Here is an 11492-nt window from a genome sequence, read left to right on the forward strand (position 1 = left end):
GAGAGATTTGGGAGAGATTTCACATACTTAGAGAGATTTGGGAGAGATTTGACATTCTTGGAGAGGTTTCTCATACAAAGAGAGATTTGGGAGAGATTTCACATACTTAGAGAGATTTGGGAGAGATTTGACATTCTTGGAGAGGTTTCTCATACAAAGAGAGATTTAGGAGAGATTTCACATACTTAGAGAGATTTGGGAGAGATTTGACATTCTTAGAAAGGTTTCTCATACAAAGAGAGATTTGGGAGAGATTTCACATACTTAGAGAGATTTGGGAGAGATTTGACATTCTTGGAGAGATTTCTCATACAAAGAGAGATTTGGGAGAGATTTCACATACTTAGAGAGATTTGGGAGAGATTTCTGATAAGAAGAGATGGAGTGAAAACGATTGAGAGAGGTTTCATTGGTGACCTTTTTGAGTGTCCGGCTTCGCAATGCAAGGTCCGTAAACCCCGTTAAGCCTTGTTTAAGGATCTTGCATACTCCCGATGAGTATGTAACATTGTTTTATTAGTTTGGCTCCCCATGTACCACCGTTTTAGGTTAAGGAGATCAAGATGTACACAATTTCGATTTATGATCTCTCATTAGAATAGAGAGTTGTTTAGAAATTACATAACGTAAACTCTAGTACCTACGGGCAAATTGAGTTGATCGGTTTGACTTGTTGACTTTAGTTGACTTTGACTTGACCGAAAATTGACGGTTGTCACATCATCCCCCCGTTAGAGGGAATTTCGTCCCGAAATTTGAATTTAGGCAAGGAGTAGGCACGAATAATCGAACCACGAAGTGGGGATACTTCCTAATCGACTGGTTCTCGCGCTCCCACGTGACTCCAGGTCCTTGGTTAGTATTCCAGCGAACTTCCACTAATGGGAAGCGGTGTTGCTGCGTTCGCTTAACCTCTCGGTCATTGGTCACTATGGTTCTTTCACGAAGATGAGGCTCTTGTGGAACTCGATCTCGTCGAGGGGGATTACAAGAGTCTCGTCGGATAAATACTTCTGCAAGTTCGGGATGTGTCGGGTAGGATGTACTTTACTAATCTCGCGGGAGTAGGTTGAAGTTGCGATTACAAGGCTGATTCTCACAAGAATCTCGAAAGGCATAATTATCTGGGGCTTTTTTTTTTGCTTTCCACGCATTCCGAAGCATACTAAGCCTGCCCATAGTGAGGTTTCCAGAGGAATTTGGTCTCTTATTCTGGAATTCTAAAGGTTTCTTCCTTGTGCTTCTCTTCCCAGCCAAGGGTTGCTCCCTTCAAGGTCAAAGTCGTAAGGGGGTTCTGTAATTTACGAGAAGTTCCAAAGGAGCTAAGACGGTAGGACAGCGATACCCGAAATTTTGGTGTATTCCTGCTGACGCCTTTGGTGCTGACTGTTTCTCAACGGTTTTGATCAATTGAAAGAGTCCTTAAGGATTTCCACATTGATAATGATGTATCTTAGGAAATTGACTCCTCAATTCCAAAACTCGTATCTTAGAGAACTTCAGGTAAAGCTTCTCTGATCGTATTGCTTTTGCGGTTTGTTGTTGCTGCTCTCCTTGGTTTCCTTCTTACTACGAGGGTAGATAAGCAAGTCATTTACAATGACAATGACTAACGGATCCTAGAAAGAATGGCATATCCTATGAACACTACGAGCGGGTTGGTCCTATCCGAGGGGTATCACTACGGACTTGCAGCGTCCGCATCGGATTTGAAGGGTTGTCCTCGGACATCCTTTTCCAATACTCGTGACTGGTGATATTCAGATCTCAGGTCCAATTCCTGAAGGGTACCTCGTTCCTTGTAGTTGGTCGGCCTGTTCGTTTATGCGAGGCAGATAGTAAAGGTTTCTACTGGAGATATTGTCGGGGCCTCTGAAGTCGATGGAACTATGAGCAATTTGCCTTTCTATTTGAAGAATAAGACCAGAGTTTTCCAAGGTGAGAAGCTTGGTTCTTCAATTTCATTTTTGAGTAGTTCGACAGGTTTGGACGTGATAGTTTTTGTAGCTCGGTAGGAAACATGTGGGTTTGGTTTACACGACTAGACCTTCTTAGATGGTAGGACATTTACTTGTCCCTCTGGGCAATCATGGCCCAAAGCTCTTAGCAGGACTTGTACCATATCCGTCCCTAGCTTCTGTGCTTGAACCTTGTCTGCTAAATGCGACATTCCCAAAGGTCTCCTGTAAATACTTGTGATAAGGTTTCGGGAAGTGTAACACTCCTCTGGTGCGTGTTTTTGGGGTTCCACAGCTAGAGATTATCCGGAGGTCCGTGCTTGATGTTTATGAGAGACGAAGGTTTCGATGTTCGAGGGGTTAGGTGAAGGATCCTTTTGTAGACGTTAAATCGGGAAGATGAGGGCTATATCAATGAAAATTGGATGATGACAGCAATATCTTTTTAGATAAAACGAGTTAAGCTGTATTCGCAAGAAGAGATCACTAGAGTGATAGAGTATCTTGTGTTTCTTTTTAGGGTGATTGTTACTGTAGATGATTCACACCATAGTGTCTAGCACTGGTAGTGGGTGTGTTTCGATAATCAGTAATGATACTTGACATCGTGATCCTTGACAGGTCTCCCTACGATCGAGCGGTATATGAACGTCGTATGTAAGTTGATATTAGTGAAATTGTCGAGTGGGTGGCCCCACTCAATTCTTACTACTAGACACGAAATAGGAGTCAGGATGGAATTACTTGTTTCAAGACTTCAGTATTTTGATTATAATTATCCCCGATGTATGTACAAAGTCATCACATCTTACAGGTAATGATCCTAAGATCATATATGAATGTCTTTGGTTTGAATTGAACGAGAGAGTATTTTAACTACTTTTAGGTAGACGGTGACTTTATCAAGCATACCAAATTGATTACAAGTATATGGTACTTAAACGTTTTTGTCATTGGAACATTACAAAAGTCCTAATATGGTTCCCTATTACCTTTTCTACTTCGTTTGCTATACTCCTCCGGTTTCCCCGTCATTCTTCTCAGTTGGACAGTTTCTCTTGAAGTGTCCCACTTCGCCACATAGGAAGCACACTGGAATTACTTTGGTAATGGGTGTTGAAGTGATGTACTGAGTCGGGGTCCTACAGAAATGGGCGGTGTGCCCTTTCCTGTTGCAGTTTTTACAGTGCATTTCTCGGCAAGCCCCATGGTGATGGAAACCACACTTGCCACACTTTGGGAGTGATCCCTCATATGGTCTAGCCAACATATGGGTGGCAGACCCTGTGGCTAGTGTCGAGGCATGTGTCGAGACTTCTGTTGTAATGGTGGGGGTGGCCATAGGTTGTTGTCTTTTAGTGGATCTTTGAGATTGGTGGCGCTCTTTCATGTTCCAAAACTTTCTCTTCTTGCTCGTAGGTTTGTGGCCCGAGGTATTTTCGCTGGCAGGCACCTGTTGGTGCTCCTGATTGTTACCACAATCTGTATTGTCAGTACCGCTTCCACTCCTGCTGGCGTTGTTAGCGTCAAATTGCGCCATGACGGCTGTCACGGCTGCCGTGACTGCAGCCTGAAAAGTAGCAGCGTCTATCTGCAGAGTTGGCATCTTACTAGTTGGTTGGTTGCCTCTTGGTGAAGACATAGCTCTGTTTCACAATGAAAAACGTCTTCATTAGTGGAAATGATTATCTTAACTGCATCCTTACGATTTATATTTACGCATATAAGTTTTTGCACATTACTGTACTATTCCTAGTGTTTCCGCTAACATTCTTGAAATGGAGTTACAGCAGTAGGTACGAGTAGGTTTCATACGGGCATTAAGCTTTACACATCTTAGAATCATGTGTGTCCAAACATGCTTGGTTGAGGAGTTTTGATGGGACCCGGTGTATTAGTGTTGGTATGATCGCACCCATAAGTCTATGAAGAAGGAACTTCTCAACAAAATGTTTAAGGGTGAGATGATAATGAGTTTTTAGAATGGCTATACATCGCGAGTTTCTAACTAAGTTTTATCTTATATCGATTTGTAACGTCATTCGGTCGTTAAGGGGGTTCTGAAAACAATTCATAACGGGAGTCTTTATATGGTAAACCCATGAATTTTTAGTAGTTTTGTATCCAAGTGAACCCTTATACTTGACCCAAGCTAGGTCCTTCTTATGACCAATTGATGTATGCTTAGTTATATAATTAAGGCTAAGTAGTCCTTCGAGTCTGTTAGGTATGTCCTAAGCCCATCTTGTTAATATGACTGTAGTAATTTGGGTTTTGGTGAAAATTTTTGACCTAGATGTAGGTTTACCTCACATCTGTGCATGGAAAAGTTTTGATATCAACTAGATCCCTCGTTTAGTATGACCGCTTAAATCCCAGTGTCGTGCTTACGCCTAGAATAGAGTAGCACCAATGCATACTCACGAATCTAATTTACAAGGTCTTGTGAGAGGTATGAAATCTACTTACGACGATCTGTCCCTTGCGACGCATGAGGCACAGTCGATGCACCTTGCAAATCGATGCTTGGCTGAAATCCTCCTCTCCTTGAATGTTATGTGTCTACCCCGTTACTCTCTTACCTCTGCCTGAGTGGTGATAAGGTCCTAAACAGAGAGTTGGTCTCCGAATAGTAGTCTCTTTCCGAGTCTCGGGTTGTAGTCTACCTGCTTTAATCCCTGATGTTCGCGATCTGCCGGGTCTTCGCCGGGAGGGCTCTGTCAGTCGGTCCCCCGTGGTTGAGGTCATAGCACCCTCGTTGGTCTCCACGTGGTGGTTGTTGCCATTGCTATAGACATTCAACCCTCGATCACGATTGCCCAACGGGGCACAGGTTCGATGTAGTCGAAACGGTTCGCGGAAACCCTTGCTATGCATGGAGGATTGATTACCTCCGGTTCCGCTTCTGATTCTCCTCATAACCATTCACCATTTCTTGGGTTCGGATTGGAAAAGTAGGGGTCGTCCGGTAAGTAGGATCTTGCTATGTTGTACTTGCGAGAATAAGAGTGGAAGAGATAATTACTAGGCGTCTAACTCTATAACTAATTACTTATAGGGGTGATCCTTATTGGTTACTTCTATAATGACATAGTTTATACTAATTACATATAACAAGATATGATAGACCTTTGAATAAGTGATCCTACCCTAGATCCACATCCAAACAAGGAAAAGGAAGTAAGGTAATGACCACAAATTCTAAGACCATAATTTCTAAGTTATATAATATCGTAGGGTATCCACTTAGGTACTGTAGATCTATTATTAAGGATCTATTTAGTTTTCATATAAGTTGTGATATCACAAAATACTCCTATAGTATTTTAAACTTGTGTTCTGTTCTAATGATCTCATTGTGGTAGTGTTGGTAAGTATTTAGACTTGTCGCCATATCACAACCATTCTTGGGCATGTGCTAATCACTCCTCGGACTAGCATAGTTGATCAGGCTATGCCATTCCCAAGACTGATCATAGACCCCCGAGCTTACCTGTGATATCCAACAATCATTACTTTAGTTTTGTTCTAGAATGATGCTGACCTTAGTATGTATGCATGCCTGTATACTTTTAATAAGAAACTACTTATTTCTAAAAGTGTAGTTGTTTTGAAAACTTTAAATCAGAGACTCTAGTCCCAATGCATTTATAGTTTGTATATCTTATGTGGTTCGATATATTGAGTTCACTATAAACAATGCTCTGATGCCAATCTGTCACACCCCCAAACCAAGGATGGCGGAAACGTCCGGGGGTGGAGGACTTCATGTAGAGTATCACAACAACGAGTATAATAGTGCTCAAAGTAAATACAACCATCATAAATATAATTGAAAAAAAATTAAACCAAAGTATATGTTTACATGATTCAAATCAATTACATTATGATACAAAATGAACTGTTCGACAATTTATCGTCCCATCCTCAAAACGTGGTTGATTTCCTGTTTCACTGAATTCCTGAGAATACAAGTAGTTTTGAAAAGTGTCAACACAAAGGTTAGTGAGTTCATAAGCTTTTGACAGTAAGAGTTTGAAAACCGATCTTTGTAAAGAGATGTATGTTACCAAGAAAAATCCAATATTTTCCTTACAAAAGTTATGTAGTCCTAAATACCAGGACCGAAAATGAACAACTATTTGTCATACTTAAAAATATAAAAGTGGTTTTAAATCGGCATAAAACCCTTTCTGATGTGAGAAAAATCCCGTAATGAATGATGTGTAGTCTAAAGTATGTAATTGTTGATGTAAAAAGTGATTTTAAATCGACATAAAACCCTTTTTGATATGAAGGCGTATAAGTATTTTTCCATACTTAAAGTAATTTCAATGAGCTAAATAGACATAACTTGCTAATTTAACGTTAGAACCCGTAAATCTTATGATTTGTTAATACCACATGTGAGCTATCATAACCATACTTGACATAGACGGCCTCGTAATACGACGTTCTTTAGGCGTCGCCGTTAAATGACACTTGTCACCACAGACCTGCCGGTCTAGCTGTTGCAAGCAGCTCTGGTGTGGGTTTGTCAAACCCAATATAGATCTATACACAACTATCACTGATGAGATTAAAACTTAATCTTGAAGATCGATTAGATCTCAAACAGGTAAAATAAAGATTAAACAGCTAGAACACGAAAACAATAAACAACTCAAGAATGAATCAAATGTGTCGAATGATTATAAAACAACCCTCAGAAGAGCTCGATCAAGAACATCAACTGTAGAGGGTTAAAAGGTTTACAGGAACGATGAAGAAAATCAAAGCTATCGTAATTCTCTATCTGGTATTCTAGATCATTAACCTAATATGCATGCAAGCATATTATTATATAGTAAACCTAACAGGCTCACGGTTGGACAGGCCCAAACCGGAGTACAACATAATTGAACAATTAACCGAGCCCAATGACGCAATATTAAACAAATCTGCAACCCAACAATCTCCCCCTTTGCGTCAATTGGAGCGAGATCTTCACTTCTTACTTGGTCCAGCAGCAGCAGGAACCATCTTCTTTACAGTCTGAAACAGACGAGAGATAAGAGCAAGGATCGTCTGTCTGAATCGGATATACCATTGAATCATATCGTTGAAGTATTTGATATCATCCGCTGCATTCTCTTTACACCTATGGATGATCCCCAGCACATGCTCAAGACAAGCAGTGGTATAAAGATGTTTATCCGCTAAGGCAAAGAGACATTTCTGTCCTTCTGCTCTAGTGAACATGACCGAATTACGCCTCGGGTCAATCTTGCCCATCTTCATCTGGTTCAGATCACTGGCTGAGCCAACAGGAGATATCCTCGGTTTCTTCTTGAAGACAATGGCTACCTCCTGATCCATCAAGGCGACCTCCATGATATAGCATACTAACATCCTTTTAAGATGATCTATAATCGGACCATATTCAGCTTCATTCGTCAAGAGGATGTTATGCAGAACAATCCAGTCATGGGGGTTGAGGTTCGATAGATCTGCTAAAGATATGAGATGTTCGGTTCTTGCAGACCCTTGGATCACCCTGAACCGAACGTTGATGAATCTCCCCTCAGAATAAGGCTTCAAAACCCGAACATTAACGATCTTCTGAGCGCTCCATGTTTGGTACTGTGGTTGAGCAGCCTTCAGATAGAAATCGATTAACTCCCGATCAACCTCAAGATTAGGATGAGGGACTTCAAATTCGCACATGCGCCCACAGTGTCAGTTAAAGAATGGGCGTTTCAAATTTGCATGCGTCCCTTTTTACCGCCGTTTGAAATTCAATCCGTTTATCTCCCGCCTGAGTCAGCAACCCTTCATCTTATCTTTTGAATGGCATCTTTTGAATAAGTCTCCCACGTGGATTATTTTTGACCACAACTTGTAAATAACCTCCAATTCAGTAAAATAGCCTGTAATTATTAGTACCAGAATTTTGGAAAATCAAAGATTTTCGTGCTAAGAGTGTAAAAAGAAAAGAAATAAAGCAACTCTTTTTAGGAATAAATGTGATGTCAATAATGACACGAAAAAAATGATCCCGGGCACGAATCTCTTCCTTCAAGGTCAACAGAGACCTTAAAGTGTTGATATGGTTTCCCGTTGAATGACGATCAAACACTTATTAAGAAATGTTGAAAGGCTTCTTTTAATTAAGCTACGTAAGGGTGGATTTCGCTTTGATGCAACAATTCTAATCTTGAAATAAGAAAGAAAGTGAACAAAGTACTTGTGAGACCGGTGTAGTTTGTTGAAGAAGTAGGTAGGAATTAATTTTAAAGTGGCTTGGAAAATATGAAAACTCAACACAAAAAATAAAACTAGATTCCAAGGGAAGAAATGTTATGGGGTTTAACAATTTCATAGGAATCACACAAAATAAATTTTGAAATTTCATCAAGGTACATCCGTCAATTCTTTGGTGAAAACTTGAGCAAATTAATTGTTCACCGTCAATTCAGATTTGGTGTTGAATTTTGGGTTTCACTCAGCTCGTAGTGGCACGAACCTAAGATCATAAACACAGTTGTTGTGTAACCATAAACCTCAGTGGTAATTTCTGAGAGTCTCAAGGGTTACGTTGATGAAACGAATGTAATGGAGAAATGTAATGGAGATGGTGTAAGAAAGTAAAGTACCTCAGCTGCAAAAAATAAGGACCAAGCAGAAAACTCTTATCTCATATGAGAAGAGAGTGAGGTAGCTCACGATTAGAATAAATGTGGTAGCCTAATTGGGAAGACAAGGTTTGTTTATACCAGGTCATTAAGGCTATTATCCAAAATCTTATGAGGCTTGGGGCACATACAGCAGCATGCTTCTAGGGACATTTAACTAATCCAACAATTTGTATCCCCATAGACGAACGAACACACAAATAAAATAAAAAAATATTTTTGGAGTTTTTGATATATAAAAAAAATAAATTAAATTAAAATAAAAAACAAGCAAGAAGAAAAAAAAATTAAGATTTAGAAAGACTAAAAAAAAACTTTGGAAAATTTGGTAACCGAACCCGAGCGTTCGGTTGGTTTCGGTTGAGAAAAATTCTAAAAAACCGAACCCGAGCGTTCGGTTGGTTTCGGTTTTGAAAAATTTTGGAAAACCGAATCCGAGCGTTCGGATGGTTTCGGTTTTGAAAAATTTTGAAAAACCGAACCCGAGCGTTCGGATGGTTTCGGTTTTGAAAAATTTTGAAAAACTGAACCCGAGCGTTCGGATGGTTTCGGTTTTGAAAAATTTTGAAAAACCGAACCCGAGCGTTCATTTGGTTTCGGTTTTGAAAAATTTTGAAAAACGGAACCCGAGCGTTCGGATGGTTTTGGTTTTGAAAACTTTTGAAAAACCGAACCCGAGCGTTCGGATGGTTTCGGTTTTGAAAAATTTTTAGAAACCAAGGAATTTTGACATTCAAGTAGGTAATACTTTAGACGAATAGATAAACAACTTTGTACAAGAAATTTACAACCAAGAAAACTACCTTTGAAATGATGAGCGAGTGCAGATGATGCAACCGAACCTGAACGTTCGGTCAATTTCGCTTCTTACAATTGAGGTTGAGAGGTAGCTTACTGACTCTGATTCCATCATACCTAGCCCTTGTAATATTCTGTTGAATGATGCTTCAGGAAGAGCTTTGGTAAAGACATCAGCCAGTTGATCAGTGGTTCTAACAAAGTGTACTTCGACGTTTCCATCTTCCACATGATCTTTGATGAAGTGATACCTTAGTGCTATGTGTTTGGTTTTGGAGTGTTGCACTGGATTATGACAGATCCTAATTGCGCTTTCAGAGTCACAATATAGTGGGATCCTCTTCATATTGAGTCCATAGTCTCGAAGTTGACTCTGGATCCAAATTACTTGAGAGGTGCAGGATGCAGCTGCTATGTATTCAGCTTTGCCAGTAGACAAAGACACGCACGTTTGTTTCTTTGATTGCCAGCTAACCAACTTCCCGTCAAGGAATTGGCAGCCACCAGTTGTGCTTTTTCTGTCGAGTCCACAACCTCCAAGGTCCGCATCTGAATAGGCTTGAACGAAGAAGGCAGAGTTGGAAGGATACCATACACCTAGAGAGGTGGTTCGCTTGAGATAGCGTAGAATGTTCTTCACTGCAATCATGTCAGGTTCGTGTGGATTTGCCTGAAATCGAGCACAGTAACAAACAGAAAACATTATGTCAGGCCTGCTAGCAGTGAGATACATTAGTAAGCCTATCATCTGTCGATAAAGCGTAATATCAACAGCCGGTTTGTCCAGGGATGGGGTGAGCTTGGTGCCGAATGCCATTTAGACTTTGACTTTGGAGTCTCCCATCATACCAAACTTTGCTAGGAGAGTCTTCGTGTAAGCTTCCTGATTGATAAAGATGCCTTCAGGTCCCTGTCTAATATTTAAGCCAAGGAAAAAGTTAATAGGACCCATTGAGCTTATTTCAAATTTAGTCTCCATCAGCTTTCTGAATTCAGCTGTTAGGCTGGGATTCGTTGAGCCAAAGATGATATCATCGACATAAATTTGAACGATCATAAGGTGGTTACCTTCCTTTTTGCGAAAGAAGGTTGGGTCAACCGAACCTTGTTTGAATTTAGAGATCTTTAGGAATTTAGTTAGCGTTTCATACCAGGCTCTCGAAGCTTGTTTCAATCCGTATACAGCTTTATCCAGAATGTAGCAATGATTTGGATATTTTTCGTTCACGAACGCAGGAGGTTGTTCCACATACACTGTTTCTTCGAGTTCTCCATTAAGAAATGCACACTTTACGTCCATTTGGAAAACTTCAAAGTTTTTGTGGGCAGCATAGGCAAGGAATATTCTGACGGATTCAAGCCTAGATACAGGAGCGAAAGTCTCTTCATAATCAATCCCTTCCTCTTGACAATATCCTTTGACTACTAGACGAGCTTTGTTTCTTATGACGTTTCCTTCCTTGTCCATTTTGTTCCTAAAGACCCATTTGAGACCAACAACCGAGGCTCCTGGAGGAGTTGGAATGAGGCGCCAGACTTTGTTCCTTTCAAATTCGTTCAGTTCGTCTTGCATTGCTTGAACCCAATCGGAGTGATCAAGAGCAGTGTTAACTGTCTTCGGTTCAACTTTTGATACGAATGAGTTAAACATGCAAAATTCAACTTTGGAAAATAAGGATGTTTGTTTTGCCTTGAGTTGTGATCGGGTTAGAACCTTTTCAGAAACATCACCAACGACTTGAGAGATAGGATGATCTCTGGTCCATTTGGTGAGAGGATGGTAGTTTGGATCAAAGGTTGGATCTAATTCAGCGTTTATCATTTCTTCTGGTTCGGACTGGCTTTCATAGTCGTAAGACATGTTAGCATGCTCCCCCTCGATAGATGAGCTTTCAGGAATGTTTTGAGCTTCAGAGGTTTCTTGAGGTGTGGAGATTTCAGGCGTTGATGCACCTTCGGATGGTGTGGCACTTTCGGATGGTGAAGTGCGTTCGGTTGGCAAAGTACTTGGCTCCCCCTCAACTTGTGAGGTCGGCTGGGTTGAAGATGGTTGATCCTCCCC

Source organism: Lactuca sativa, chromosome 4, assembly GCF_002870075.4.
Source record: "Lactuca sativa cultivar Salinas chromosome 4, Lsat_Salinas_v11, whole genome shotgun sequence".
Taxonomy (NCBI): Eukaryota; Viridiplantae; Streptophyta; class Magnoliopsida; order Asterales; family Asteraceae; genus Lactuca; species Lactuca sativa.